The sequence below is a fragment of the Stenella coeruleoalba genome (genome assembly GCF_951394435.1).
Source record: "Stenella coeruleoalba genome assembly, chromosome: 7".
In the NCBI taxonomy this organism is placed as follows: Eukaryota; Metazoa; Chordata; class Mammalia; order Artiodactyla; family Delphinidae; genus Stenella; species Stenella coeruleoalba.
The window spans coordinates 60,966,649-60,975,902 of NC_137153.1; positions in this window are offsets into that span (position 1 = coordinate 60,966,649).

Genomic DNA, 9,254 nt, shown 5'->3' on the forward strand with positions numbered 1-9,254 from the left:
ATATACCCAGTAGTGGGATTGCTGGGTTGTATGGTAGTTCTGTTTTTAGTTTTTTAAGGAACCTCCATACTGTTCTCCATAGTGGCTGTACCAATTTACATTCCCACCAACAGTGCAAGAGGGTTCCCTTTTCTCCACACCCTCTCCAGCGTTTATTGTTTGTAGATTTTGTGATGATGTCCATTCTGGCAAAACAGTATTTTAAACTCATAAAATAATTACTGTAGAGATCTCCTGAGTTATTAAAAAGAAACAAAAAACCGGAAACCTTTTACTTAAGCAAAGAGAGAAATTTTTCTTTTTATGTTTGGACAAAGTACAAAATAAAGCCTCAAAAAAAGTGGGCATAGTTTCAATCTTATTCTCTGGAGAACTTTGATACATGAACTTTAACAACTGTGAGAGAGACATGGTCAGTATAGTTGGCCATAGAGCTATGGAAGAAAATTGAATAGGACTAAGATTTGGTGCCCAGAACAGGCTAATAATTTGTCAGCCGTTTCAAACTGTTAATGAATAAATATACAGTATATTCATTTATTTAATAGGCAGGGTCACTTCCATTATAGAGTTTAGATTAGTTTCATTTAAAAGAAAAAAATTTCTGATCTCATTTGATCAGAGAGGGACCACTTTGCATTTTGCCATAAATAGAAGGAGTTGTCTATGAGGTCATCAGAACGATTTTTTTTCTGAATTTTCCAGTGATGTCTTCCAGACCCTTATAGGTTGGTAACCCAGGTCATCTAGCCTTCTCCCTCCTCAGATTACAGAATAATGTGCTGGCTCTGTAATGTGAGCTCTGAAAGTGTTTGCAAATATCCTATCATCTTAGTGTTCCCTGATTGCTCTGTGTTCAGATCTCCAGCCCTTTCTGGGGACTACAAATCATCCCAGTAGGCAACTAGACACGTGCATACAAACAGGAACCCTGTATGTGTAATATAGTATAGTAATTAGACTGAAGACTTCATGAGTAACTGTCAGGCTTATTTACACTACCAAAGTTTTTGATTAATAACAATTTTCTATTACTCAGAAATACATTCTACTTAAAATTATATGTCAAGGTATTTGCTTAGAGTGGTAAAACATGCCATAAAAATGTTAATAACTGATGAAATAGATGTATGTATGTGTATGTCAGTGTTCATTGTTTTGCTTTTTCAGTTTTCTGAGGGTTTGACATTTTCCAAATAAAGTTTGGAGAAAAATTAAGAGGTAGGGTGTAATGAATTTCTGAAATGCATTAAATCTGTGGGTGAAGATGTGTCACTATTACTTCTGGTCTGATCACTGGGAGACATCAGGATGATATATAGACGACTCAGGAAACAGTTTGGAGAGAAGAAAGAGAAGAATTTTCTATGGCTGGGGGAATGGGGAGTCTAGTGTTTCAACTGAGTACATTTTGTGATACACATCAACTACACACTCATTAGAATCTTTGTTATGTTACTTTTAAAATTCTGTGTTATCCTAATTAAACAAATCTACACTGTTGGTGAAAAAGATATAATTCAAGCCTCCATGCCAATGGGCATTGCTGAATTGAGTCCAATTATTGTAATGGATATCAGTAATTATCTAAGATAAAGTTTATTGAGTTTTTAAAACATTAATGTCTCTATAAAGGAGAAGGTAAATCACAATATCCAATAATGAATGATAGGGTCTTACAGTGCCAAAAAAGACATGGAAAACAATGTGTGTTTGCTGAAATATATCATAGCCACATTTTGTTCTTTCTTGTACAAAATCCACTATGTCATCTGCAGATGAACATTCACAGTTGTAAATTTAGCTCAGTTTTCAAAAGAAAAATCTTTCAAATGTATAAATAGTATGGACTGGCATAAACAATTATTTTGCCGTGCTCTTAGTTTTTCATTAACGTTAAGGTTTACGTTCTGGGACTCTACTGCCACCTAGAGGAAATCAGTTTTAAGTATCACTTATTTGCAGTGCTTTTCCCAGTCCCTTGTAGATCAAGTTCCCACAGTTGTGGCTTACTATAATGCTTTATTTTTTCCTTCTTTTCTAAGCAAACTTTGAATTTAGTTTCTATAGGAGTATCTCATAGTAAAAATTATAGCACGTGAAAAAAAGAGAAAAAATTAAGAAACTTCCTCCATTAATGGAATAAGAATTTATATCAAGATTATATTGTATCCTTGTCATTTATTAATGTGCTGTTGCAGATTCCATAGTTGGTCTACGAAGCTGGTAATTTGAAAATAATTTTAAAAATTCGAAGCAAATTTGTTTTTTTAAGAAGATGTATTATGTAATGTATTTGGAAGAATAGTATTGGTACAAAATTATGATATTACATGTGTATGTCTAACAATTTAGGCCTCATTGTTCCATGTCTATGCATACATTAAAATTTTATTTATGTACTTTAAATTGGGGAATGCATTCCCCCTTAATTTGGAAAACTAGATATACGTAGTGTGATTCATTCTTAAATATATGTTCTTTTAGGGCTTAAACAGAAACATCAGTCACTAAACAGGGTGTATTAAACGTATTGAGAAGAGTTTTATAGTCTTTCTGTGGTAAAGGGACATAAACGCAACATGAGTATGGGAGAGATCTATTTTGAGGTCGCCTTACAAAGCTGTGGAAGCACAAAAGAGGCAGACGGTGCAGCCACAAATGAGGCTACTGAAAGGAAACGTTGCCAAACCCAGGAACTCCCATAGCTATTTGCATAAGTGCTAGCAAAGTTCCTCAGCCGATCTGGTCCTGCACCCCAGACGCGGAAAAGCAGATGAGGCAGCAGATGACCGTTTACGTTGCCAGGGTGTGTGAACCAGCGAACATCCCCCGCATTACTCACTAAGTAATGAGGAGGGGCTTTAGATATGTTCCACAATTCAGATGGGCCTGCCAGTTGGCCCCTGGGCTTCATTCTGTGTGATCCATACACAGCAGAGACACTCAGGAGGCAATGCAAATGAATCAACAGACAGCAGCGAGGTCCCAGCAGCAGCAGGCAAGGTACTGCCTATGCAACAGGGCGTGATGACAGATAATTAGCTGTGACATGCCCTCGATGGCAGTGGGATGAGAGCGTTCAGTTGGAAACCAGTGTGCAACGTGGCTTCATGAACCACGAGATTTAACTTTGGAGCATGAATTCTTTTTTGCCAAACTAGTTTTTAAGGAAGTTGTCGGGAAGAGTTAAGTTTTCAAGATTCTAGGAATGAAAGATAGAATTTAGTAAGCACCTACTGCATTCCAGGCATTGGGAGATGTACTTACCATATAAAGTCATTTTTAATGTTCTAAAAATTTCTGTTTTGAAAGAACTGCCTTTCTGTTACAGATAAGAAAACTGAGGCATAGAGAAGTAATGCAACTTGCTCAGTGACACATTGCTAATAAGTAGAATAGACATGAAGCCAAACTAGGGCTGTCTGGGTTTAGAGTTGTCCTATAATTTGCCTATTTCAATCAGATGTTGAGTACTTTTTTAAAAAGGAATTTAATAGAAGGTCCCCCCTTTTTCTACTCTTTGGGTTTACTCAACTTGAGTTAAATAAGTTTTTCTTACGTATTTGACATTTTTATATCATGCTATTTGTTTATTTCTTCTTTAAAGTATTAAATTGGTTATTTAAAAAAATTACTGTAAAAGACTCAACAATTGGAACAATTTCATATGGACTGTATATTAGAAAATAATATTGTAACCATGTTAAATTTCCTGAATTTGACAATTGGATTGTGTAAGAGGATGCCATTACCATTCTTCTCAGGGGACACACAGAAATAGGGATAAAAAGTCACAATACCTGCTACTTACTTTCAGTCTTGTTCAGGAAAAATATTAATCATGATATGTACACAGGTAATATGAAAATAGAGTGACAAAGGAAATGTGCAAAATGTTGACAATTGGTAAATTTAGGAGACTGTGCAGGAGTTGGTTGTATTCTTGCATCTATTGCCTAGGTTGGATTTTTTTCAAAGTAAGTTAAAATGAATTGATATTCTCTTTAGCCTTCTATTAGGCCAGTTTTTCTTTGACAGCTTTAGGCATACATTTGCAAAGTTAGTCATGACTTTCATTATGTGTAGTCTCAGGGGCTGAGTAGAGCTGATTCCCACAGCTGACTAGCCCTTTCACCCTTGTCACAAGTTATCAGTGTCTTTGGTGCTGACGTAATCATCTATTGTATGTGAAACCCATCTGGGTGATCTGCCCCTCACTCTTCATTTTGTGGCCTGATGATAAGTGATCGTGATAAAGGAGGATAATGTATACAAGAGAGTTCTAGTCAATAAGAAGACACATTTTTGTCATTATTATTCAGTTGGGAATTTCAGCCGTGTGGAGATTATTAATCTCACAGACCATTTTTCTAACAAAATGAAAAACTGCATTTCTTCTGCTTTCAAGGATCACATGAACATTTTTTTAAACCAGAAGAGGAAGAGCAGATGTCTTCACTGTTCGTTTCAGTTGGAGACATTTGATGTTCATAATCAACATTTTGAAATGTGTTCAAAGCTGCCATCTCGTGGTCAGATTCTATTCACCTTTTAGCAGATATATTAATAAAAGGCTGACTAAATCCAAAGATTAGAAGAACATTGCAGAAATACATTTTACAGCATGTCAGAAGGTCTGTTTTGAAGCCTACATAAAAAAATACAAGAGTGTATTTCTACATGGGATTTACTTAATCTAACTGATTGATGACCAGTTTTACTCATTTCTATTTGAGAGCCACGACAGATTTTATTCATTGTCCTTTCTTTGCTTCGTCCCCCAATTCAAAGTCTAAAGTTTCCTATTTCATAGGTGGAAAAATTAAGAATAAACTTCTGCTTAGTGACATAAATTTTGAAATCAATCATTCTTTACTGAGATTTCAAAAAAAGTCACTCTTTTCTTTAAAACTTCCTTTCAAAAAGTCAGGGTTCATGAACAACTACAAATGGCCTCTGCTCCAATCTTCCCCACATACAATTCACACTTCAAGTTGATTGTTTGGATTTTGCCTCTTTATTTCTAAACAGAAACAGTATATTTATTACCTTAAAAAAATTAGTGGTAGCATGTTTTAACATTCTATTGAGGACAGTGGGGATTCAGCTTTTATCATAGACCTGTTCAGTGTACTTTTCCAGCAATTTTCTCATCCTCTAGGTTTCAGCTTAATTTTCAGTTCTCTAGCTGATTTTCCTTAATCATCTATCTATCAATTAGATGCCACCCTCCACCACCAGATTGTTTTTTTTTAAAGAAAAGCACGCTGTGTGTTTCTTTCATTCTGCTATAATTATTACATACCTTGATTGTTTTTGCTTGTTTATTGCTGTGGCAGCACTCCCAGCTGCCACAATTCCAGATTCTTTCTTTCTTATCCCTTACGATTAGGATTCTGATTTTATTCAGGATAGTAACCAGCCAAACAACAAACCACCACCAACAAAAAACTCCCTCAATTTTTTATACTCTCCTGCCATGGGATAGACTTCTAATGCAATATAGGCAGAATTTGGGAGGATATCTATTTCCAAATAAAAAGAAAATTTCTATGTGGGATAGATATAAAGTCTAGAGATGTGGCAGCCATCTCACTGAGATCACAGCACTGAGAGTATAAATAAAAAGGTAAAAACCACACACTAAAGGTGCTGGAGAAAAGTTATAAAGAGCCTGTACTCTTGAAGGCATCATTGTGCTGTCTTACTTCCCTTGAGCTCTGCCTTTCAGACTTCCTAGTTTGTGAGAAAATAATGCATTCCTAATACAGTGCATTGGCTTTGCCATTCTCTTTCATCTCTTTTCATTCTCTTTCAAGCTCCGTGAGGCCACAAGCACTATGAACCTTGTTTATACTTGTGGCCTTAGATCAGGTTTTCTTAACCTCAGCACTATTGACATTTTGGGCTGGATTATTTTTTGATCTGGAGGGCTGTTTTGTGCATTGTTGGATGTTCAGTAGCACCCCTGGCCTGTGCCCATTAGATGCCCATAGAATGCCCCACCCCCAGATGTCTCCTGGGGGTAAATTGCTCTCCAACTGAGAAGCATTGTCTTAGATGATGGGTTCAGTGCCCAGGAGATACTGACCAATAGTATTATCAAGATGATTAATTAATTGGATGTGAGGATTGAGAGAAATGGTAGAATTCAAGGGTGACTTCCAAGTTTCTCTCTTGGGCTAGTAATTGTATCACTTAAAAGATGGAGAGGCATGTTCCAGTTTGTTAATGTTTCTCTTAAACCGTGACCTTTAAGTCAAATAAATACTCCAGATGTGACTCAGACACCACAGATTTCTGTTCCTGTGTTAGTGACGCATAATACCTTAGCACTTCCATAGTATTTCTTTCCTCTTTATCAATCACATAGCATTCCTCCCCCCACTTTATTGGTTGCATTGCACTATTGCCTTATACTGGCCTTGTAATTCACTAAAATCTCTTGCTAGCTTCTGTCTTGTTCTACCCTTTAATTTTTTTTTTTTTTTAATTTCATTTATTTATTTATTTTTGGCTGTGCTGGGTCTTTTCTGTGCGTGGGCTTTCTCTAGTTGCGGCGAGCGGGGGCCACTCTTCATCGCGGTGCGCGGGCCTCTCACTGTCACGGCCTCTCTTGTTGCGGAGCACAAGCTCCAGACGCGCAGGCTCAGTAGTTGCGGCTCACGGGCCTAGTCGCTCCGCGGCATGTGGGACCTTCCCAGACCAGGGCTCGAACCCGTGTCCCCTGCATTGGCAGGCAGACTCTCAACCACTGCGCCACCAGGGAAGCTCATACCCTTTAATTTTTCAATTGTGCTTTCAAAGTGGGAGATTTTGCATTTTTCCTTTTACATTTCAGTTCTTTCATATCAAGCTCTGTTCTTGGTTTGTTAACATATTTAAATTTTTTTTCTTTTTTCTGTTTCATATTAGCTCTCTGTGCCCAACTTGATCTTCCATTGATTGGTTGCTTGTGTAATGATTTTGACTAGGAAATGGCAAAGAACAAAATGCATGATGTTACTGGGTCTTCATGGACTGAGCTCAGAACAAGTGTCTCATAACAAATCTTGGAACAGTTATTTTAATAGACAAATCTTCTTTCTCCCTGCATCCAGTTTTAAAGATTACATGGAGCTGTAAGTGAGCACCATCTCTGAAATCTGCTTATAGGAAAGAAGACAGGATATAACTTCAGAGGGATACAAAAGTAATAGCTTTTCATTCTTGATTATATAGAAAGGTCCAATCAGGCATTTTTACCTCTGTTTAGACTATAAAGCTCAGCTCAGTTTGTGGTATTGGCATGCAATGTATGCTTATGCAACAGGAAAGAGTGGGTTTAAGTGGTATGCAGTGTGCTTTCCAGTGAGTACATAATAATTTCATTTACTGTGTTTTATAAGAGGGCTGGAGGACTGAGAACCAGTGAAAAATCTCCAAGATTGCAGAAGAGTATTATTTACAATGAATAATGTAGCATATTATAGGGGGAGGAATGGTTACCTGATCAAGATAAGTCTTAAGATCTTACAGAGCTGTAAAATAAATAGAAAGAAGTCCTTGAGTAAAAGAAAAATAAAGCAGCACATTTAGGGAGAAATTATCAAAGCTATATTTATAAGGTAATGGGTGTAGCTCTCTATTAGAGTTAGGATTTCTTAGAATTAATGCTCATGTTTCGGGACAGGCTCTCCTCCTCTCTCCCATGAACTATTTGATATTAACTAGTCTCTTCGTTTGTACTCTGGCCATTCCAAATCATTCTTTTTTTTTTTTTTTTTTTTTTTTTTTTTTTTTTTTTTTTTGCGGTACGCGGGCCTCTCACTGTTGTGGCCTCTTCCGTTGCGGAGCACAGGCTCCGGATGCGCAGGCTTAGCGGCCATGGCTCACAGGCCCAGCCGCTCCGTGGCATGTGGGATCTTCCCGGACCGGGGCACGAACCCGTGTGCCACGCATCGGCAGGCGGAGGCGGACTCTCAACCACTGCGCCACCAGGGAAGCCCCCAAATCATTCTTAATCATCATTATTTAAAAATATTACCTCCACCGTTATCTTTCTCAGACATACTTTGTGACTGTCCCCTGTTCTCTCATTCCAAATTTGGAATTCAAATAGAATGAATTCCAAATTTCTGAGGATTGCGCATAGGACACTGATTTTATTCCCAATTTATATTTCTTCTCCCCTCCATGAAAACTGTGCTCTAACCACGCTGACCTGCTTTATAGTTTTGAATGTTCCATGCTCTTTCAAACTTCTGTGACTTTGCTCATGCTGTCACTTCTGCACGGAATCTCATTCTCTACTCTTATATTTGGTAAATTCAACGGTATTCCTTAAGGCCCAAGTCAAATGTCACCTTAATTTTATGTTCCTGACTTTCCCCTCCCCAAATCCGTAGTGTGTGCTTGATACATGTTTATGAAATGAGTACTTAGTAAATCTCCAAAAATATGAAGTAAGGAACTCAGTTTCATTGATGTTTATATAAAAATAAACCTTACATTATACAATAATTTATCTGAAAAGCTTTGAGTACATAAGATTTTAATAAATCAAAATGTATTCGAGAGAACCAACTGAGTAATCCTCTTTGAAAGTTAAAACAATATTGTTGTTATATACATTCTCTTTCACTAACACGTTTCGTCTGTTTATCTTGTGTACATAGCCTGAAGATTGCTTAATAGCAGGAAACCCAGTAACCAATCAGGTGTATATAACTTTAATCTTGTTTCTGTTTATTGAGTTGGGAATATGAGACTACCCATTTTCTATAGTGTATAATTATTACTGATATTATTTCTTTTTAACCAATTTTCATTAAAATGTTTGTTCATATAACCAGCCTATAAGAGTTCTTCATTGGGAATATTGTTTCTGTAATACAAGATCAAAAAGAGAAAAAATATTTTGTTAAAAGATAGGAAGAAATTAAAGAATGACGTTCTCGCAGAATTGTACAGAAAAGGGGGACTGATGAAATAATATTTTAATATTTTATTTGGAAAATATATAAAAGGCTGATAAATGACAAGAAAATGGTGTTTGAATTAAACACCATGAACTGATGCTATTTGTAGAGCACTATGACACATATTCTCTACATTTATGCCTTCCTTGTGGACCTCTAAGAAACTAGAAGAGGAAGTGGGAGGTGAAATGCATGGATGGGTAGTTCTTTTTTCAGTGAATTGAGGTAGGAAAACACCGCTGCAAGCATAGGCACTATTGACAGTCTTTTAAACAAAGTAAAGCTTTCACC